We start from the raw sequence: 22,380 nt of genomic DNA on the forward strand, positions 1-22,380 counted from the left end.
TACCTCACTACTCTGGTAGTGTAAAACATTTGGTGAATTCGCCCCAATTGGTTACTGGGGATCGAATTCACATCCGTATGATTGGACGTTTCACCGCTGGAGATCTTCTTTCGGAGACGAAGGCACGACAGTAACTTTTTACTGTCGTCTCCTCGTTCCGTTTGGACATGAGACACTTCCGGTATGTACATTCTGGTGAGCCGGACACCCACCGTGGAAAATGTTATCGCCTCGAAAAAACAGGAATTTATAATACGGACAAACTCTAGCCTGTTATTTCCAGATTCACAAACACGCCAGGTGGAGTTCATTAACTCAAAGCCTATTTCAATATTTACACTTGTCAATACGACAAGACGTACGGAAAGGTTCATTACTATGCTCTGACCCTGAAGACATGACCCGTCCGTGGGTTATTTACGTATCTACTGCTAACAATCTCCCCGTGAAAACCCAACATCTGGTTCAGAGCAGTTCGACACAGGATGACTGTCCCTAGCATATCCTCCTATGATTATTAAATAATATCATTACCATTCTTTATCTGATCATTATCATATTCTTTGACTACCATCAATTAATTTTATTATTATCATTAATTTCAATTATAATCCTGTATTTGATTATTATCCTTTGTCATCCGGGATGATTATATGCCAACCCTTGCCGACGTTTCAAACGAAGGGTCGTTCTTCCTCCTAATTTATCCGCACAATATAATGATCAGCTTCCTCATAAATATTTTTATTATTATTATTGTACCGGGCGGTACACCTCTACACCGTTTATTTAAAAGTTGCGCCAGTTGAAACTCCTCTTCTGGAGGAAGGTTGAACTTTATCTATTCTATTAATTCTCTACTTTCTCAGAAGATGTCACCACGTGGAAAATTTTGAGTTTTTGAACTGTGTCACTTTTGATGTGTTTTTGTTTCGCTTGAAGTAAGAAGTGTGAACTTTCTCTTCTAGAGGACACTACTGAAGATCAACAATAGCGCACCCTAGTGCGGAGTCAAAGAACTATTTTGTTGGAGTAATTTTTATTTCGAAAGTTTGTTTCTTGTTAAATTTTTTTCTGTTATTGTTTAAGTTGGCTGTATACCCCTCTTTTTCCCCTTGTTTTAGATTTATCCAATCCCGAATTTCTTTTAGTAATTTCTGACCAATCTGGTGTATCTTCCCCCAACTTGTATCTGTTGCGGGGTCCTATCCAATAAAAACATTGTGGGCGGGTGTTTTCATTCCCCTAACGCCTAGAAACTTCCGCGAGAGTATTTAAACTGCTGATTTTGGGGTCTCCGGGCCACTTCTGTTCCATCTTTCAGTGTATTAAGTACATAGCAGGAGGCGGGGAGCGCCTCTTTCTTCTTCAGCCGTTCAACACCAGGTAATGGCCTATTAATAACTTCTTTTCTTGCTAGGTCGGCAGTTTAACACTCGCGGCGGGTTCGAAGCATTTCCATCATGTAACCTTTTCCTAAAATGTAATTACTCTTTTCATCTTTTTCTTGTAAAGCTACATATTGGGATAGAGAGTGCTAACCCTCTCGAGCTCCCACTCACATTTGTTTTGAGGTGAACTTATTTTCTCAAACTATTCTTCGTTTATGTAATGTAAAGTGTTCTTCTCTAAGTCACCTCTGTAGTATGGGATTAGCCCTTGCGTTAGTGGCCCAGAGCCAGATTAGGTTTTAAAAACAAAGTGTATTAGGAGTGCAAGATCGCCTCCTCTCAAATTGTTATTTTAGAGGTCATGTAATCAACCTTCTTTTCATGTAATAGACCTCCGTAGGTTGGGTATTTTACCCCTGTGAATACGTCCTTAGAGGACAGCTTGAAGGTAGAGTTTGGTGTGGCCTTGTGATAGGCTTACAATTTTGAGAGCGGATCGCTCTTTGAAATTTGTTTCTGTATGCCTCGTGCAGGCTTTATGTGTAATGTTTGGAGCCAGTGCTCCTGGGCACGAATGGGGTTTTCTGCCCCTTGGCTATTTTTTTTTTTGGAGTAAGGCGGGGCTGATTGCCCAAGAGTTATGAAGTAAGGGCACTGAGCCCGAATCCAGTAATATTGTACCTACTTTTTTGCTACTCTGTACCTGTTATGATTGTTATCTCTTGTTTTTGAAAAGAAAATATAACCTAGTTAAATTTTAAATTAATTTTACATTGCACGTTAATTTCGTAGCTTGAAACCCATTCACACCCGCACCTTCTTTCACCTCTACCTACCACGGATATCTCCGTAACAAGTGGTAGCAGAGCGTGGTTGAATGGGTCTCAATTTAGCCCCTTTTGACGGCTAAACATTGCTTTGATTCGAACTCTAATAATTTTCTCAGTTGCTGGAATTTTTTGAGTTTTTCAAAATTGTTCTGTCATCATGCCCGGCCCTCGCGATGTTCTCCTCCTTAACTACTTGCGCAAAGAGGAGTTGATATACGAGTTAACTATCAGAAATGTGCAATCTGGAGGCACGGTTGCAATCGACACCAACAAGCTTAGAGAGTCCCTTGATTTGCCCATTTCCATCCCCAATTTGGGAGAGAAAGAAATTGATGACTCTCTTTCCACGATCGTCGAGAATATTACTGGGCTAGCATCTGTAGTCAGCTTTTTTGATGAAAACGATCCGTCTCCTAATCAAATTAAGCGTGTGCAAGGCAGGCTGTATCACTTTGCAAATAGAGTTAATGATCTGTTGTCTCTAAAGGTGAATGACGTTCAGAGGAAGGACGCTAATACGCTCCTTGAAACTATTTCTGAATTGTCTAATAAGGTCACTCAATTGCTAACCGGCGAAGTTCCTCCCAAAACTGATCAACCCGCCACGGTGAATGTAGGTAACGAGGAAGAGCCTCCTCAGGGAGAAGTCAATAAGATAACCGTTGCTGCTCAAACTATCTCTGCCCCATCGAACAACGAATCTGAACGCCGTGCGTCATTGGGTAACATCCGCTCTGAATTAACTTCTTTGCCATTGAAACCTTTAACGACTATGTCACCTGGGTTCAGTAGCTTGCCTCATCCATTGGCAATGTTGCTTAGAGGTATCTCTAAGTTTTCCGTCAACACCACCAGTGATGTAATTTCATTTTTAAGATTTCTAGTGGAATTTCAGGATCATGCTCTTGTTTTTTCTCTTTCGCCATGTCAAATTTTGCAAATTATCTATCCGTATGCTATTGGTATTCTCTCTGATAAAATCGTAAGAGCCATTGCCGAGCAATCATCTATTGAGGATTTCCATGCCCATTTGCTAGCTAACTTCATCCCGGCTAGGGCCAGGTCCTCCCTGATTCAGAAGTACTATTACCGTGTACAGCGCTTGGATGAAAACTTGGCTGATTTCATTCAAGATATCAAATTCTACACTAGGGTGTTTGCTCTGCACTTTCCTGAAGATCAGATTGTGCAGGCTATTGTAGAAGGTATTTCGCCATCCTACAGGTCATATTTGTGTTTCGCGGCGTGTCCGCAAACCTTCTCTGAACTTGAAGCATTGGCCGTCTCAGCGGAAGGAGTTAGATACGCCGATTCTTTGCGTGTCGCGAAAGAACCCCCGCCTTCCTTTAGTAACACTCGGCCTCCACCTCGCCGACCAGTCACAGCCCGTAAATGTTATGCTTGCGGGTCGCCTGACCATCTGCGGAATAAGTGTCCTCTGATCAAGTCAAGTGGGACAAGGAATGGAGCAGGGTCATCACAAGGCTGTTTTAAGTGTGGGGCCTTCTCACATATCGCCAAGAATTGCCCAAACTCAAATAGCACCCCCTCCTGCTCAACTTCTGGTGCAAATTCCAGCTATGCCAATAATAAAAAGTGACTAGTGGCGTCGGCTGAGCCGACTAATCCATCTTCCCGAGACTTAGCCCCTAGTAAACAGGTTGTAAATGCAGAGAACGACCAGCCTTCAAATTCATCTTTTGAATGCCCTAAAGAGTGTCTTAGGATTGCGGCGGATACCCCCGCACCTGTTCCTTTTCTTAAGATTGAGTTAAATAACGAGCCTATAACAGCTCTCTTAGATTCAGGCAGTGTTTGTTCCATTATTTCGGCTGATTGGTATTCTAAATTGAAATCTGTTTGTAAACTCCCTGACTATGACTCATCTCCTGTTAAATATGTTTCGGCTAATTCATCTCCATTAGAAATTCTAGGTTCCTTACATGTCAAAATTCGGGTTTTTAAATTTACATGGAAGATCAAATTGTTTGTGGCCAAGCGTTTGTCTTGCCCCATCATATTGGGAGCGGACTTCATTTCTCACACTGGTCTTGTGCTCGATCTCCAGAGTAGGTCGTGCACATTCAAATTTGCGTCCAATTGTAGAATTCCCTTGTTAAAGTGTAATTCTGTATCATGTTCATCTATTTCGCCTACCCAGGATGAGATGTTGTTAGACCTTAGACATCTACCTGAGGAGCAGGCTGATAGTATTCGGAAACTGTGTCAGTCGTTTCCCGAGGTGTTCTCTGATACTCTTGGTGTTACTGACCTTATTGAATACAAAATTGAGGTCACGGATTCGATTCCTGTCCGTTTTCCACCGTATAGGCTATCTCCACCTAAAATGAAGGCTCTGAAAGAAATCATCGATCAGATGTTGAAGGATGGTATTATTAGGCCCTCTAAGTCAGCGTATTCTTCGCCTATTTTTCTAGTCCCGAAACCCCAAGGAGGCTTCAGGCCTGTCATTGATTACAGGGCTCTCAATCGGAAGGTGGTGTTGCAATCTGTGCCCCTTCCCGACCTTCATTCTTGCTTTTCATGGTTTCGTAAGGCCAAGTTCTTCACCATCTTGGACTTGAATCAGGCCTATAATCAAATTCCCCTTGCCGAAGAGTCTAAACATCTTACAGCGTTTGCCACGGACTGGAATTTATATGAATACAACCGCGTGCCTTTCGGGCTCCCCACGGGGGCAGCTGTGCTCACTAGGCTACTAGATAGGGCCTTTTCCGACATCAAATTTGAGTACTTATATCACTACTTGGATGATGTCGTCGTATTTTCCGCAACCTTTGAAGAACATCTAGATCATTTGCGAGAAGTTCTCAATCGCCTTCGTAAGGCTGGGTTAACTGTTAAGTTGTCCAAGGTTGCCTTTGCTAAGCCCTCTATGTCATTCCTAGGGCATATTGTGTCACCTGATGGTGTAGCAGTCGATCATTCTAGAACACAGGCCATCCGTGATTTTAAACCTCCCAAGGACATTAAAGGTATCGCCAAGTTCATTGGCATGGTGAATTTCTTCAGGAAGTTCATTCCTAATTTTGCTAATAGAGCGGCGCCCTTAAACCTTCTCCGTAGGAAAGGCATCAAATTCGAGTGGGGACCGTCTCAACAAGCCGCTTTTGAAGACCTTAAATTAGCTCTCTGTAATGCCCCTGTACTTGCTATGCCTGATTTCTCGAAGAAATTCATCGTCCAAACCGACGCGTCGTCGTCGGCGGTAGCTGCAGTCCTTCTTCAAGAGACTGAACTAGGGAGGCGCCCCATCGCCTATGCATCTAGGACTCTCTCGGCTCAAGAAGCAAAGTACTCCATATATGAGCTTGAAGGTTTGGCAGTTTTATTTGCCTTAGAAAAGTTCCGTCTCTATCTGGAACATGTCAAATTCGACTTGGAGACAGATAATCAAGCCTTAAGCTGGGTCTTAGGTAGGCCGCGTCGTACTGGTCGTATAGCCCGTTGGGCCATCCGTATTTCTGCCTTCCAATTCGATGTACGACATATCAGAGGTACTGAAAATGTTGTTGCTGATGGACTCAGCCGTATGTTTTCTAACGACGTCGAGACCCATGAACCTGTCGACAGTTCATCACCTTCCGAGTCCATACTATCTGAGGTTAATGCCATCCTAACAGATGCTCCCATGCTCTTTAGGGATATCGAGAAATACCAACGTGAAGATCCGACGCTGGGTCCGATAATGGAAACCCTTTCTTCTGGGGAACATGTCGTCCCTTATGTTCTGAGGAATGGTGTTCTATGTTGCCCTTCGAGGCATGATAAGATGATGAAGGTTGTCGTGCCAGCGGTTCTTGTGCCTATGATCTTCAAGTATTATCATGAGACCCCATTAGGAGGGCATCTTGGAATCTTTAAAACCCGTGAAAAAATTCGTGAAATGTTCATTTGGAAAGGTATGGACGGTGAAATCCGTGAACTTGTAAAAGCTTGTAAATCTTGTTTGCTTAGTAAACCCACCATGTCCACCAAGGTAGGCCTTTTGTCTTCGCATCAAGCGTCGCGCCCCATGGAACGCCTGTATATCGATTATGTAGGACCCTTCCCCCAGTCAAAGGGTGATGCTAACAAGTTCATCTTTGTGTGCGTAGATGGCTTTACTAGATTTTCTTGGTTATTTCCGACTAAGCTGGCTACCGCTCAGTCCACCATTACTTGCCTAAATTCTATTTTTGCTTCTTTTGGTCCGTGCCAATACATTGTATCTGATAATGCTAAAGCTTTTACATCAAATCTGTTTCGTAAATTCTGTTTTGACTTGTCCATCTCTCATGTAACTACATCTGCTTATTACCCTCAACCATCTCTGGCTGAACGGGTTAACCGTAATCTCAGGTCCGCACTTATTGCCTATCATCATGAAGATCATTCTAGGTGGGACACGTCCCTGCATTGGTTAGCTTTTGCTTTGAATTCGGCGGTTCATGAATCACACAAATTTACTCCAGCTTCTTTGATGTTTAAGTTCGTTCCCAACACGCCGCTCTCTAACCTCTGGTCTCTGAATGACATTCTGCCCGAGACAATAGATCCGGACAACATTAAAGATCTTTGGAAGAAGGCTAAAGCTAATCTTAAAGTATCTCATGAAAAGGTTAGGGAAAGGTATGATCGTGGACGGAGACCCACCACTTTGAAGGTAGGTGACCAGGTTATGGTCAAAAATTTTGTTCCCGCGGGCAAGCTTGCCCCCAGATTTCATGGGCCTTGTATCATTCTCGATTTTCTTACGCCGGTTACCTTATTGCTAAGTAATCCAGCCACCGAGAGGATATTTAGAGTTCACCTGTCCCAGGTGAAACCGGTGTAATTTCTGTGTTACCTTGCTTCATATTATTTTGAAAGGATATGAAGGTTATATTTTTTTTTTTTTGAGTTTCACTTTTAAGGCATTCTGCCCCTTCTGTAATATTTTGGTTTTAGATGTAAGCCTTGTGTAAAACCTGCCCCGACCCGTTAAACTGCCATCCTGTTCTTGCCACGGCCATTACCACGCTCCCGTCTCCTGCTCCACCTTACACTGTGGCTTCATAATAGTAAATGCCATGGATATCTACACGCCGCTGGCCCCTCAACCTCTCCACAAGCCTGTACCCTCAAAGAAAATGATTGTCCAACACAATTCTGCCGCCTAGCTTTAATGTTTCAGCGCCCCCGCAGCCGCGCAGCGCCGTGCAGCGACTGGGGAGGGGGATGGGCCCCCTCCTCTCCAGCGAGGACGACATGTGCACGGCGAGCCGGAGCTCTCCTCCCGGCCAAGGCTGATGTGCGGCGCACGACCTGCTACATGCCCGCAGCCTGTATCTGTTCACCGCGGGCGCGGCGTACTTCAACACCTCTGCTCCCCTCATAGTGCGGGCGAGCGGTATCTCAGGGTACTTGAGGGGTCCGAGCGGCCTCCGTTGGACGCAAGCTGCAACGGCCGGTCTGGCCATCCGACTCAATCTACATCAACTACATGGACAGTCACCATAAGCAATAACTACACTTGGGAATTCAACAACAATATTTGGTGGACATTGCAAAATTTTTCTTCACCTTTAAGTATTAAAAGTTTATCTTCAGAAATTCAAATTCTACAAACATAAAGACTTTCATTCACCTGCAACAACAACATTTTGAAACTGAATTAAGAAATCTTGTAAATGCTTCTGCTATCTATCTTCGTATCAACATCATTACTTGGACTTTGTTTCAAACTGATTTCATGTGTCACCCCTGGAGGAACTTTTGGGGGGGGAGGTCTGTACCGGGCGGTACACCTCTACACCGTTTATTTAAAAGTTGCGCCAGTTGAAACTCCTCTTCTGGAGGAAGGTTGAACTTTATCTATTCTATTAATTCTCTACTTTCTCAGAAGATGTCACCACGTGGAAAATTTTGAGTTTTTGAACTGTGTCACTTTTGATGTGTTTTTGTTTCGCTTGAAGTAAGAAGTGTGAACTTTCTCTTCTAGAGGACACTCCTGAAGATCAACAATAGCGCACCCTAGTGCGGAGTCAAAGAACTATTTTGTTGGAGTAATTTTTATTTCAAAAGTTTGTTTCTTGTTAAATTTTTTTCTGTTATTGTTTAAGTTGGCTGTATACCCCTCTTTTTCCCCTTGTTTTAGATTTATCCAATCCCGAATTTCTTTTAGTAATTTCTGACCAATCTGGTGTATCTTCCCCCAACTTGTATCTGTTGCGGGGTCCTATCCAATAAAAACATTGTGGGCGGGTGTTTTCATTCCCCTAACGCCTAGAAACTTCCGCGAGAGTATTTAAACTGCTGATTTTGGGGTCTCCGGGCCACTTCTGTTCCATCTTTCAGTGTATTAAGTACATAGCAGGAGGCGGGGAGCGCCTCGTTCTTCTTCAGCCGTTCAACACCAGGTAATGGCCTATTAATAACTTCTTTTCTTGCTAGGTCGGCAGTTTAACACTCGCGGCGGGTTCGAAGCATTTCCATCATGTAACCTTTTCCTAAAATGTAATTACTCTTTTCATCTTTTTCTTGTAAAGCTACATATTGGGATAGAGAGTGCTAACCCTCTCGAGCTCCCACTCACATTTGTTTTGAGGTGAACTTATTTTCTCAAACTATTCTTCGTTTATGTAATGTAAAGTGTTCTTCTCTAAGTCACCTCTGTAGTATGGGATTAGCCCTTGCGTTAGTGGCCCAGAGCCAGATTAGGTTTTAAAAACAAAGTGTATTAGGAGTGCAAGATCGCCTCCTCTCAAATTGTTATTTTAGAGGTCATGTAATCAACCTTCTTTTCATGTAATAGACCTCCGTAGGTTGGGTATTTTACCCCTGTGAATACGTCCTTAGAGGACAGCTTGAAGGTAGAGTTTGGTGTGGCCTTGTGATAGGCTTACAATTTTGAGAGCGGATCGCTCTTTGAAATTTGTTTCTGTATGCCTCGTGCAGGCTTTATGTGTAATGTTTGGAGCCAGTGCTCCTGGGCATGAATGGGGTTTTCTGCCCCTTGGCTAATTTTTTTTTTTTTTGGAGTAAGGCGGGGCTGATTGCCCAAGAGTTATGAAGTAAGGGCACTGAGCCCGAATCCAGTAATATTGTACCTACTTTTTTGCTACTCTGTACCTGTTATGATTGTTATCTCTTGTTTTTGAAAAGAAAATATAACCTAGTTAAATTTTAAATTAATTTTACATTGCACGTTAATTTCGTAGCTTGAAACCCATTCACACCCGCACCTTCTTTCACCTCTACCTACCACGGATATCTCCGTAACAATTATTATTATTATTATTATTATTATTATTATTATTATTATTATTATTAACATTATTATTAATAGTGGAAATCGTGATTATCGTAACCCGTAATCATCCTCGCTATAATACTTCAATTTCTCGCTCTTATTATTTTCATTAAAAAAATTCAGAAAAAGTAGCTTCATTGGTTATTCTTCTTCTCCTTCTTCAAATATCTTATTTATTATTATTCATCATCATCATCATCTGTTTATCCTCCAGGTTCGGTTTTTCCCTCGGACTTTGCGAGGGATCCCACCTCTACCGCCTCAACGGCAGTGTCCTGGAGCTTCAGACTCTTGGTTGGGGATACAACTGGGGAGTATGACCAGTACCTCGCCCAGGCGGCCTCACCTGCTATGATGAACAGGGGCCTTGTGGAGGGATGGGAAGATTGGAAGGGATAGGCAAGGAAGAGGGAAGGAAGCGGCCGTGGCCTTAAGTTAGGTACCATCCCGGCATTCGCCTGGAGGAGAAGTGGGAAACCACGCAAAACCACTTCCAGGATGGCTGAGGTGGGAATCGAACCCACCTCTACTCAGTTGACCTCCCGAGGCTGAGTGGACCCCGTTCCAGCCCTCGTACCACTTTTCAAATTTCCTGGCAGAGCCGGGAATCGAACCCGGGCCTCCGGGGGTGGCAGCTACTCACGCTAACCACTACACCACATAGGCGGACAAAACGCTTGACCCCGTCGTGATTTGAACACGCAACCTTCTTAGCTCGAGTCAGCCCCGCTAACGTTGCGCCACGGCGTCGCCTAGAATTTAGTCACATATGTTAAATCCCGTTATGAACCACTAAGATTTGCTTTATATTGGTCGGGAAATCACGGTATCCGGGACCGTACCTTCAATTTCGTACTGCCGTTAATTTTATATGGGGACACACGTCCTCCCAAGATACATCTCACAACCTATGGCACATAGCGGCTGGGCAAATACCTCCAATGCCGGCGATTGCTAAACTATTCCTTCCAATTTGAAGTCCATTTCCTTTCATCGGAACTCTTCAAACATTTAATTTATAAATTAATCCTCGGTGCGTGGATTCTACCACTAATAACACCGGCATCTGTATTTTATATCATCTTAGGCCTTGAGATTCATCTGTTTCATCATTACAAACAATACGGCTCAATTTATTTCACGACGGATATTCGTCCCTCATGACTTCCAAATCTAAATATGGGCTCAAACCACTCTGGGCTCTTAACATATCGTGACCATTCTAATTAACGTGCCTTTATCGCTTTGAAACAAATTTTTAATGTTTAAAATAAAGTCCAAAAACGTAAAATCAAAAATTTACGTAAAATCAAACTGATTACGCGAATGAAAGTCTTTAACGCTACATGTCATCTCCACATTGATTATTATATTTGCACTGGCAAACTCACGAGGCACTGTCATTAATATTATTATACTTTAAATCGCAAACGCACAAATATTATTATTAATTTACTTTCCTTTGTCAACTCACAAACATTATTATTATTAGTATTTTAATGACCTTCCGTACGCAACACAAATCTTACATACTCTGGCTCTTTCATAATCTGGCTGTCTAATAGAAATTATTCCTAATTAAAATACAAATGATCACTGCAGTGAATGAAATTCAAATAAATGGGTTAGCACAAAAAAAGAATTTAACACTTGAAATGAACTTAAGTCAAAGTATTACGAACAGCATGCATTAATTGAAAGAAATATAGCCCATTTTTACTTTATATACAACAAACAAATACTCAAATTAATTAATCTAACCCATTATTACGTTAATATACATTAGATCGTCCGTCTAACAAAAAAATAAAATCATGGACTCGGGAGGCGGACCACGTTAAGTAACCATAATTAATTTACACTGAACCCCGTTTAGTCGCGATAACATCCCCCAAATATCAAAATTGTGTACTCATTCCTATGTAGAATTCCATTGTCTCGTAGCGGATGAGATATAGGCCTTACGGCCCCATGGTGATCTACTCGTCCATCATGTCGCACAATATAAATTTAACACAATAAAACACTTCTGGGTGACTACCCATGATTGACACCTTATTACACTATTTTATACAAAAATACTAATAACAAAAAAAAACACTTATATGTGCTCCTAGACCCCTGACACTCGCACAATATACTCTTCATATACGACCGAAACACACGTCGTGACACATTACGACGAAATGTCGTTCATTTGAACCGGCGCGTATCGCGTCTTCAACAGGCACTTCCTGGTTTATTTCTAAGCCGTCTTGATAATCGCCTAGCTCCTATAATTCCCTGCTGGGATAGTTATTCACCGTCTATCTTGAGGTGTTTACTTCCGGCTCCGCACACTGCCTTCCAAAGGTACTATCGGCGTTCCGTTAATTATTTATTATTCAATCACATGACATTTATTAAATTCAACATACAGTTCTACTGATTAGTTACACTCGGTACTATGGATAATTTCACTGTTCGTACTCATTCTCCTAATAATTCACGCACTTTCAGCTTTAACTGACTTCGAATGCGTCCCGAGGTACTGACTTACAGAGTCAACGTGTCAGAGTCTCAACTACTTCATTACGACTGACACGACTGGTGACCGATAACGACTGGTGACTGGTAAGAAATGAGTGATGTGAGGTCCGCTACTGGACTTTTATGGACGATATGGTTTCCCGCCGGGGTCATCCGCGGTCAGCTCCTGGGGAGGGGGGTTGGTTACCCTAAATCGGCATATGCAGGTGGATTTGGATCTCTTGCTTTATCCTACTTAATACACTGGCGATACACATTCATGTGTCGTATTCTGAACTCCTATCGTTCGGTGATCATGGAAATATCACTTAATTTCTGTCCTCCACTTTTCGCGCGCTAACTCGGCGTCCCTGATGGTGTGCTCATCTCGACCAATGGCGAGATCGCGTGGGTCATTTCCACGAATTCATTACCTGAATTTATTACGATTACAATTAATCAACATGGGAATGATATCACAAAAATCCCCTCTATTCAATTATGTGGTTGGAATAATTTAATTATTGTTATGGGAGAAGCTAACTGGAGTTCACTCTGAGTTTTTCTTATGTTGGTTTATCTGCGGGCCTATGATAAATTTTCTCATTGGTCAACACCGCTTCGGTTAGTTTGAAATCTCTTCCTTGTAACGTTGACAACACCAAATGCCTCGGGCGTGGAAAACTGGCACGTCACATTCTCGGTATTGGTGATACATCTGTTCGCCCTTGGTCCGAAATATATACTCTTTCACTTCCTCGAAGTCATTACTTCGTTGTTGTGAGCTCTAGCTTTAATCCTCTTATCTTCTGGCCAAGAAACATTTTCCCCCTAATGACAAGCTTACTGTGGCGACTGACAGTCGCGATATGTCTAGCTTATGTCGAAATTATCCCGTCCACACAAAACTGACACTGTATTCATTTAATATTCCTTTACACCTGTATTTCTCGTCTCAAAATCAAATCATGAAAGATAGAGCCTATCTCATCAGGGTACAATACCTGGCGAATCCAATTCTTATTCACACTTTCAGTTCGGAACACACACTACATGCTGTATACTGAGTAGTCTAACCTCGCTGCATAGGGGACATAGCTCAGATGGTAGGGTGCTCGCTTAGCATGCGAGGGGTACCGGGACCGATACCTGGCGTCTCCAATTTTTATTCACACTTTCAGTTCGGAACACACACAACGTGCTGTGTACGGAGTAGTCTAACCTCGTTGAAAAAGGGGGCGTAGCTCAGATGGCAGAGCGCTCGCTTAGCAAGCGAGGGGTACAAGGATCAATACCTGGCGGCTCCAATTTTTATTCACTCTTTGAGTTCGGAACACACAGTACGTGCTGTTTACGGAGCAGTCTAATCCCGCTGCATAGGGGACGTAGCTCAGTTGGTAGAGCGCTCGCTTAGCATGCGAGAGGTACCGGGATCGATACCTGGCGTCTCCAATTCTTATTCACTCTTTCAGTTCGGAACACACACTACGTGCTGTGTACGGAGTAGTCTACCCTCGCTACGTAGGGGACGTAGCTCAGACGGTAGAGCGCTCGCTTAGCGTGCGAGAGGTACCGGGATCGATACCTGGCGACTCAAATTTTTATTCAATCTTTGAGTTCGCGACACACACTACGTGCTGTGTACGGAGTGCTGACCTCGCTGCATAGGGGACGTAGCTCAGATGGTAGAGCGCTCGCTTAGCATGCGAGAGGTACCGGGATCGATACCTGGCGTCTCCAATTCTTATTCACTCTTTGAGTTCGGAACACACACTACGTGCTGTGTACGGAGTAGTCTAACCCCGCTGCGTAGGGGACGTAACTCAGATGGTAGAGCGCTCGCATAGCATGCGATAGGTACCGGGATCGTAACCTGGCGACTCCAATTTTTATTCACCCTTTGAGTTCGGAACACACACTACGTGCTGTGTACTGAGTAGTGTAACCTCGCTACATAGGGGACGTAGCTCAGATGGTAGAGCGCTCGCTTAGCATGCGAGAGGTACCAGGATCGATACCTGGCGTCTCCAATTTCTATTCACCCTTTGAGTTCGGAACACACACTACGTGCTGTGTACTGAGTAGTGTAACCTCGCTGCATAGGGGACGTAGCTCAGATGGTAGAGCGCTCGCTTAGCATGCGAGAGGTACCAGGATCGATACCTGGCGTCTCCAATTTCTATTCTCTCTTTGAGTTCGGTACACACACTACGTGCTGTGTACTGAGTAGTGTAACCTCGCTGCATAGGGGCCGTAGCTCAGATGGTAGAGCGCTCGCTTAGCATGCGAGAGGTACCAGGGTCGAAATCTGGCGACTATACTTTTTGTTCACTCTTTCAGTTCGGAACATACACTACGTGCTGTGTACGGAGCAGTCCAACCTCGCTGCATGGGGGACGTAGCTCAGTTGGTAGAGCGATCGCTTAGCATGCGAGAGGTACCAGGATCGATACCTGGCGTCTCCAATTTTTATTCACTCTTTCAGTTCGGAACACACACTACGTGCTGTGTACGGAGTAGTCTAACCTCGCTTCATAGGGGACGTAGCTCAGTTGGTAGAGCGCTCGCTTAGCATGCGAGAGGTACCACTATCGATATCTGGCGACTATAATTTTTATTCACTCTTTGAGTTCGGAACACACACTACGTGCTGTGTACGGAGTAGTCTAACATCGCTGCATAGGGGACGTAGCTCGGATGGTAGGGTGCTCGCTTTGCATGCGAGAGGTACCAGGATCGATACCTGGCGACTCCAATTTTTATTCAATCTTTGAGTTCGGGACACACACTACGTGCTGTGTACGGAGTGCTGACCTCGCTGCATAGGGGACGTAGCTCAGATGGTAGAGCGCTCACTTAGCATTCGAGAGGTACCAGGATCGATACCTGGCGTCTCCAATTCTTATTCACTCTTTGAGTTCGGAACACACACTTGTGCTGTGTACGGAGTAGTCGAAAACGCTGCATAGGGGACGTAGCACAGATGGTAGAGCCCTCGCTTAGCATGCAAGAGGTACCAGGAACGATTCCTGCCCTCGCCAATTTATATTCACTCTTTCAGTTCGGAACACACTCTACGTGCTGTGTACGGAATAGTCTAACCTAGCTGCTTAGGGGACGTAGCTCAGATGGTAGAGCGCTCGCTTAGCATGCGAGAATTACCAGGATCGATACCTGGCGTCTCCAATTTTTATTCACTCTTTGAGTTCGGAACACACACTACGTGCTGTGTACGGAGTAGTCTGACCTCGCTGCATATTTTACGTAGCGCAGATGGCAGAGTGCTCGCTTAGCATGCCAGAGGTACCGGGATCGATACCTGGCGTCTCCAATTCTTATTCACTAATTGAGTTCGGAACACACACTACGTGCTGTGTACGGAGTAGTCAAACCTCGCTGCGTAGTGGAGGTAGCTCAGATCGTAGAGCGCTCGCTTAGCATGCGAGAGGTACCAGGATCGATACCTGGCGTCTCCAATTTTTATTCACTCTTTGAGTTCGGAACACATACTATGTGCTGTGTACGGAGTAGTCTAACCTCGCTGCGTAGGGGAGGTAGCTCAGATGGTAGAGCGCTCGCTTAGCATGCGAGAGGTACCAGGATCGATACCTGGCGTCTGCAATTTTTATTCACTCTTTCATTTCGGAACACACACTACATGCTGTGTACGAAATAGTCTAACCTCGCTGCGTAGGGGACGTAGCTCAGATGGTAGAGTGCTCGCTTAGCATGCTAGAAGTACCAGGATCGATACCTGGCGTCTCCAATATCAATTCACTCTTTGAGTTCGGAACACACACTACGTGCTGTGTACGGAGTAGTCTAACCTCGCTGCATAGGGGACGTAGCTCAGATGGTAGAGCGCGCGCTTAGCATGCGAGAGGTACCAGGATCGATACCTGGCGTCTCCAATTTTTATTCACTCTTTGAGTTCGGAACACACAGTACGTGCTGTTTACGGAGTAGTCTAACCTCGCTGCATAGGGGACGAAGCTTTGATGGTAGAGCGCTCGCTTAGCATGCTAGAAGTACCAGGATCGATACCTGGCGTCCCCAATATCAATTCACTCTTTGAGTTCGGAACACACACTACGTGCTGTGTACGGAGTAGTCTAACCTCGCTGCATAGGGGACGTAGCTCGGATGGTAGGGTCCTCGCTTAGCATGCGAGAGGTACTACGATCGATACCTGGCGTCTCCAATTTTTTTTCATCTTTCAGTTCGGAACACACACAACGTGCTGTGTACGGAGTAGTCTATTCTCGCAGCGTAGGGGGCCTAGCTCAGATGGTAGAGCGCTCGCCTAGCATGCGAGAGGTACTACGATCGATACCTGGCGTCTAAATTTTTTTTCACTCTTTCAGTTCGGGACACACACAACGTCCTGTGTACGGAGTAGTCTAACATCGCTGCATAGGGGACGTAGCTCGGATGGTAGGGTGCTCGCTTAGCATGCGAGAGGTACTACGATCGATACCTGGCGTCTCCAATTTTTTTTCACTCTTTCAGTTCGGAACACATCCAACGTGCTGTGTACGGAGTAGTCTATTCTCGCTGCGCAGGGGCCGTAGCTCAGATGGTAGAGCGCTCGCTTAGCATGCGAGAGGTACCAGGATCGATACCTGGCGTCTCCAATTTTTATTCACTCTTTCAGTTCCGAACACACACTACGTGCTGTGTACGGAGTAGTCTAACCTCGCTGCATAGGGAACGTAGCTCATATGGTAGAGCGCTCGCTTAGCGTGCGAGAGGTACCAGGATCGATACTTGGCGTCTCCAATTCTTATTCACTCTTTGAGTTCGGAACACACACTACGTGCTGTGTCCGGAGTACTCTAACCTCGCTGCATAGGGGCGTAGCTCAGATGGTACAGCGCTCGCATAGCATGCGAGAGGTACCAGGATCGATACCTGGCGTCTCCAATTTCTATGCACTCTTTGAGTTCGGAACACACACTACGTGCTGTGTACTGAGTAGTGTAACCTCGCTGCATTGGGGCCGTAGCTCAGATGCTAGAGCGCTCGCTTATCATGCGAGAGGTGACAGGATCGATACCTGGCGTCTCCAATTCTTATTCACTCTTTCAGTTCCGAACACACACTACGTGCTGTGTACGGAGTAGTCTAACCTCGCTGCATAGGGGACGTAGCTCAGATGGTAGAGTGCTCGCTTTGCATGCGAGAGGTACCAGGATCGATACCTGGCGACTCCAATTTTTATTCACTCTTTGAGTTCGGAACACGCACTACGTGCTGTGTACGGAGTAGTCTAATCTCGCTGCGTAGGGGCCGTAGCTCAGATGGTAGAGCGCTCGCTTAGCATGCGAGAGGTACCAGGATCGATACCTGGGGTCTCCAATTTTTATTCACTCTTTCAGTTCCGAACACACACTACGTGCTGTGTACGGAGTAGTCTAACCTCGCTGCACAGGGAACGTAGCTCAGATGGTAGAGCGCTCGCTTAGCATGCGAGAGGTACCAGGATCGATACCTGGCGTCTCCAATTCTTATTCACTCTTTGAGTTCGAAACACAGACTACGTGCTGTGTACGGAGTAGTCTAACCTCGCTGCATAGGGGACGTAGCTCAGACGGTAGAGAGCTCGCTTTGCGTGCGAGAGGTACCAGGATCGATACCTGGCGACTCGCATTTTTATTCAATCTTTGAGTTCGGGACACACACTACGTGCTGTGTACGGAGTGCTGACCTCGCTGCATAGGGGACGTAGCTCAGATGGTAGAGCGCTCGCTTAGCATGGGAAAGGTACCAGGATCGATACCTGGCGTCTCCAGTTCTTATTCTCTCTTTGAGTTCGGAACACACACTACGTGCTGTGTATGGAGTAGTCTAACCTCGCTGCGTAGGGGACGTAACTCAGATGGTAGAGCGCTCGCTTAGCATGCGATAGATACCAGGCTCTTTACCTGGCGACCCCAATTTTTATTCACCCTTTGATTTCGGAACACACACTACGTGCTGTGTACTGAGTAGTGTAACCTCACTGCATAGGGGACGTAGCTCAGATGGTAGAGCGCTCGCTTAGCATGCGAGAGGTACCAGGATCGATGCCTGGCGTCTCCAATTTCTACTCACCCTTTGAGTTCGGAACACACACTACGTGCTGTGTACTGAGTAGTGTAACTTCGCTGCATAGGGGACGTAGCTCAGATGGTAGAGCGCTCGCTTAGCATGCGAGAGGTACCAGGATCGATACCTGGCGTCTCCAATTTTTATTCGCTCCTTGAGTTCGGAACACAAACTACGTGCTGTGTACGGAGTAGTCTAACCTCGCTGCATAGGGGACGTAGCTCGGATGTTAGAGCCCTCGCTTAGCATGCAAGAGGTACCAGGATCGATTCCTGGCCTCTCCAAATTATATTCACTCTTTCAGTTCGGAACACACTCTACGTGCTGTGTACGGAATAGTCTATCCTAGCTGCTTAGGGGACGTAGCTCAGATGGTAGAGCGCTCGCTTAGCATGCGAGAAGTACCAGGATCGATACCTGGCGTCTCCAATTCTTATTCACTCCTTGAGTTCGGAACACACACTACGTGCTGTGTACGGAGTAGTCTAACCTCGCTGCATAGGAGACGTAGCTCAGATGTTAGAGTGCTCGCTTAGCATGCCAGAGGTACCGGGATCGATACCTGGCGTCTCCAATTCGTATTCACTCATTGAGTTCGGAACACACACTACGTGCTGTGTACGGAGTAGTCTAACCTCGCTGCGTAGGGGAGGTAGCTCAGATGGTAGAGCGCTCGCTTAGCGTGCGAGAGGTACCAGGATCGAAACCTGGCGACTCCAATTTTTATTCACTCTTGGAGTTCGGAACACTCACTATGTGCTGTGTACGGAGTAGTCTAACCTCGCTTCGTAGGGGAGGTAGCTCAGATGGTAGAGCGCTCGCTTAGCATGCGCGAGGTACCAGGATCGATACCTGGCGTCTCCAATTTTTATTCACTCTTTCAGTTCGGAACACACAGTACGTGCTGTTTACGGAGTAGTCTAACCTCGCTGCATAGGGGACGAAGCTTTGGTGGTAGAGCGCTCGCTTAGCATGCTAGAAGTACCAGGATCGATACCTGTTGTCTCCAATATCAATTCACTCTTTGAGTTCGGAACACACACTACGTGCTATGTACGGAGTAGTCTAACCTCGCTGCATAGGGGACGTAGCTCAGATGGTAGAGCGCTCGCTTAGCATGCGAGGGGTACCAGGACCGATACCTGGCGTCTCCAATTTTTATTCACTCTTTCAGTTCGGAACACACACTACGTGCTGTGTACGAAGTAGTCTAACCTCGCTGCATATGGGACGTAGCTCGGATGGTAGGGTGCTCGCTTTGCATGCGAGAGGTACAGGTTCGATACCTGGCGACTCCAATTTTTATTCAATCTTTGAGTTCGGGACACACACTACGTGCTGTGTACGGAGTGCTGACCTCGCTGCATAGGGGACGTAGCTCAGATGGTAAAGCGCTCGCTTAGCATGCGAGAGGTACCAGGATCTATACCTGGCGTCTCCATTTCTTATTCACTCCTTGAGTTCGGTACACACACTACGTGCTGTGTACGGAGTAGTCTAACCTCGCTGCATAGGGGACGTAGCTCAGATGGTAGAGCGCTCGCTTAGCATGCGATAGGTACCAGGATCGTTACCTGGCGTCTCCAATTTTTATTCACTCTTTGAGTTCGGAACACACACTACGTGCTGTGTACGGAGTAGTCTAACCACGCTGCATAGGGGACGTAGCTCAGATGGTAGAGCGCTCGCTTAGCATGCGAGAGGTACCAGGATCGATACCTGGCGTCTCCAATTCATATTCACTCTTTGAGTTCGGAACACACACTACGTGCTGTGTACTGAGTAGTGTAACCTCGCTGCATAGGGGTCGTAGCTCGGATGGTAGAGCGCTCGCTTAGCATGCGAGAGGTACCAGGATCGATACCTGGCGTCTCCAATATCAATTCACTCTTTGAGTTCGGAACACACACTACGTGCGGTGTACGGAGTAGTCTAACCTCGCTGCATAGGGGACGTAGCTCAGATGGTAGAGCGCTCGCTTAGCATGCGAGAGGTACCAGGATCGATACCTCGCGTCTCCAATTTTTATTCACTCTTTGATTTCGGAACACACAGTACGTGCTGTTTACGGAGTAGAGTAACCTCGCTGCATAGGGGACGCAGCTTTGATGGTAGAGCGCTCGCTTAGCATCCTAGAAGTACCAGGATCGATACCTGGCGTCTCCAATATCAATTCACTCTTTGAGTTCGGAACACACACTACGTGCTGTGTACGGAGTAGTCTAACCTCGCGGAATAGGGGGCGTAGCTCAGTTGGTAGAGCGCTCGCTTAGCATGCGAGAGGTACCAGGATCGATATCTGGCGACTATAATTGTTATTCACTCTTTGAGTTCGGAACACACACTACGTGCTGTGTACGGAGTAGTCTAACCTCGCTGCATAGGGGACGTAGCTCGGATGGTAGGGTGCTCGCTTAGCATGCGAGAGGTACTAAGATCGATACCTGGCGTCTCCAATTTTTTTTCACTCTTTCAGTTCGGAACACACACAACGTGCTGGGTACGGAGTAGTCCAATCTCGCTGCGTAGGGGTCGTAGCTCGGATGGTAGAGCGCTCGCTTAGCATCCGAGAGGTACCAGGATCGATACCTGACGTCTGCAATTTTTATTCACCCTTCGAGTTCGGAACACACACTATGTGCTATGTACGGAGTAGTCTAACCTCGCTGCATAGGGGACGTAGCTCAGTAGGTAGAGCGCTCGCTTAGCATGCGAGAGGTACCAGGATCGATACCTGGCGTCTCCAATTCTTATTCACTCTTTCAGTTCGGAACACACACTACGTGCTGTGTACGGAGTAGTCTAACCTGGCTGCATAGCGGACGTAGCTCAGACGGCAGAGCGCTCGCTTAGCGTGCGAGGGGTACCAGGATCGATACCTGGCGACTCCAATTTTGATTCAATCTTTGAGTTCGGGACACACACTACGTGCTGTTTACGGAGTGCTGACCTCGCTGCATAGGGGACGTAGCTCAGATGGTAGAGCGCTCGCTTAGCATGCGAGAGGTACAAGGATCGATACCTGGCGTCTCCAATTTCTATTCTCTCTTTGAGTTCGGTACACACACTACGTGCTGTGTAGTGAGTAGTGTAACCTCGCTGCATAGGGGCCGTAGCTCAGATGGTAGAGCGCTCGCTTAGCATGCGAGAGGTACCAGGGTCGAAATCTGGCGACTATAAATTTTATTCACTCTTTCAGTTCGGAACACACACTACGTGCTGTGTACGGAGTAGTCTAACCGCGCTGCATAGGGGACGTAGCTCAGATGGTAGAGCGCTCACTTAGCATGCGAGAGGTACCAGGATCGACACCTGGCGACTCCAATTTTTATTCAGTCTTTGATTTCGGGACACACACTACGTGCTGTGTACGGAGTGCTGACCTCGTTTCCTAGGGGACGTAGCTCAGATGGTAGAGCGCTCGCTTAGCATGCGAGAGGTACCAGGATCGATGCCTGGCGTCTCCAATTCTTATTCACTCTTTGAGTTCGGAACACACACTACGTGCTGTGTACGGAGTAGTCTAACCTCGCTGCATAGGGGACGTAGCTCAGATGGAAGAGCGCTCGCTTAGCATGCGATAGGTACCAGGATCGATACCTGGCGTCTCCAATTTTTATTCACTCTTTCAGTTCGGAACACACACTACGTGCTGTGTACAGAGTAGTCTAACCTCGCTGCATAGGGGACGTAGCTCAGATGGTAGAGCGCTCGCTGAGCACGGGAGAGGTACCAGGATCGATACCTGGCGTCTCCAATTTTTATTCACTCTTTCAGTTCCGAACACACAGTACGTGCTGTGTACGGAGTAGTCTAACCTCGCTGCATAGGGGACGTAGCTCAGATGGTAGAGCGCTCGCTTAGCATGGGGGAGGTACCAGGATCGATACCTGGCGTCTCCAATTTTTATTCACTCTTTGAGTTCGGAACACACACTACGTGCTGTGTACGGAGTAGCCTACCCTCGCTGCATAGGGGACGTAGCTCAGATGCTAGAGCGCTCGCTTAGCATGCGAGAGGTACCAGGATCGATACGCGGCGTCTCCAATATTTATTCACTCTTTGAGTTCGGAACACACGCTACGTGCTGTGTACGGAGTAGTCTAGCCTCGCTGCATAGGTGACGTAGCTCAGATGGTAGAGCGCTCGCTTAGCATGGGAGAGGTACCAGGATCGATACCTGGCGTCTCCTATTTTTATTCGCTCCTTGAGTTCGGAACACACACTACGTGCTGTGTACGGAGTAGTCTAACCTCGCTGCATAGGGGAC

The 22,380-nt window shown here is 46.1% G+C and overlaps 14 non-coding genes across 14 annotated transcripts; all 14 read left to right on the forward strand.

Moving 5' to 3' along the window:
* Positions 1-13,402: 13,402 nt before the first annotated feature.
* Positions 13,403-13,475, forward strand: TRNAA-AGC (transfer RNA alanine (anticodon AGC)). The gene has a single exon. It is a non-coding gene; the product is annotated as a tRNA-Ala (tRNA).
* Positions 13,476-13,690: 215 nt separating this feature from the next.
* TRNAA-AGC (transfer RNA alanine (anticodon AGC)) lies at positions 13,691-13,763 on the forward strand. The gene has a single exon. It is a non-coding gene; the product is annotated as a tRNA-Ala (tRNA).
* Positions 13,764-13,980: 217 nt separating this feature from the next.
* TRNAA-AGC (transfer RNA alanine (anticodon AGC)) lies at positions 13,981-14,053 on the forward strand. Its single transcript has one exon. It is a non-coding gene; the product is annotated as a tRNA-Ala (tRNA).
* Positions 14,054-14,125: 72 nt separating this feature from the next.
* TRNAA-AGC (transfer RNA alanine (anticodon AGC)) lies at positions 14,126-14,198 on the forward strand. The gene has a single exon. It is a non-coding gene; the product is annotated as a tRNA-Ala (tRNA).
* Positions 14,199-14,415: 217 nt separating this feature from the next.
* On the forward strand, positions 14,416-14,488 carry TRNAA-AGC (transfer RNA alanine (anticodon AGC)). The gene has a single exon. It is a non-coding gene; the product is annotated as a tRNA-Ala (tRNA).
* Positions 14,489-16,584: 2,096 nt separating this feature from the next.
* On the forward strand, positions 16,585-16,657 carry TRNAA-AGC (transfer RNA alanine (anticodon AGC)). Its single transcript has one exon. It is a non-coding gene; the product is annotated as a tRNA-Ala (tRNA).
* Positions 16,658-17,453: 796 nt separating this feature from the next.
* Positions 17,454-17,526, forward strand: TRNAA-AGC (transfer RNA alanine (anticodon AGC)). The gene has a single exon. It is a non-coding gene; the product is annotated as a tRNA-Ala (tRNA).
* Positions 17,527-18,031: 505 nt separating this feature from the next.
* On the forward strand, positions 18,032-18,104 carry TRNAA-AGC (transfer RNA alanine (anticodon AGC)). Its single transcript has one exon. It is a non-coding gene; the product is annotated as a tRNA-Ala (tRNA).
* Positions 18,105-18,176: 72 nt separating this feature from the next.
* Positions 18,177-18,249, forward strand: TRNAA-AGC (transfer RNA alanine (anticodon AGC)). The gene has a single exon. It is a non-coding gene; the product is annotated as a tRNA-Ala (tRNA).
* Positions 18,250-18,466: 217 nt separating this feature from the next.
* On the forward strand, positions 18,467-18,539 carry TRNAA-AGC (transfer RNA alanine (anticodon AGC)). Its single transcript has one exon. It is a non-coding gene; the product is annotated as a tRNA-Ala (tRNA).
* Positions 18,540-19,768: 1,229 nt separating this feature from the next.
* Positions 19,769-19,841, forward strand: TRNAA-AGC (transfer RNA alanine (anticodon AGC)). The gene has a single exon. It is a non-coding gene; the product is annotated as a tRNA-Ala (tRNA).
* Positions 19,842-20,783: 942 nt separating this feature from the next.
* On the forward strand, positions 20,784-20,856 carry TRNAA-AGC (transfer RNA alanine (anticodon AGC)). Its single transcript has one exon. It is a non-coding gene; the product is annotated as a tRNA-Ala (tRNA).
* Positions 20,857-21,071: 215 nt separating this feature from the next.
* Positions 21,072-21,144, forward strand: TRNAA-AGC (transfer RNA alanine (anticodon AGC)). Its single transcript has one exon. It is a non-coding gene; the product is annotated as a tRNA-Ala (tRNA).
* A 360-nt stretch (positions 21,145-21,504) lies between these two features.
* On the forward strand, positions 21,505-21,577 carry TRNAA-AGC (transfer RNA alanine (anticodon AGC)). Its single transcript has one exon. It is a non-coding gene; the product is annotated as a tRNA-Ala (tRNA).
* The last annotated feature ends 803 nt before the right edge of the window (positions 21,578-22,380 follow it).

This window comes from Anabrus simplex, chromosome 1 (genome assembly GCF_040414725.1).
Source record: "Anabrus simplex isolate iqAnaSimp1 chromosome 1, ASM4041472v1, whole genome shotgun sequence".
Lineage (NCBI taxonomy): Eukaryota > Metazoa > Arthropoda > Insecta > Orthoptera > Tettigoniidae > Anabrus > Anabrus simplex.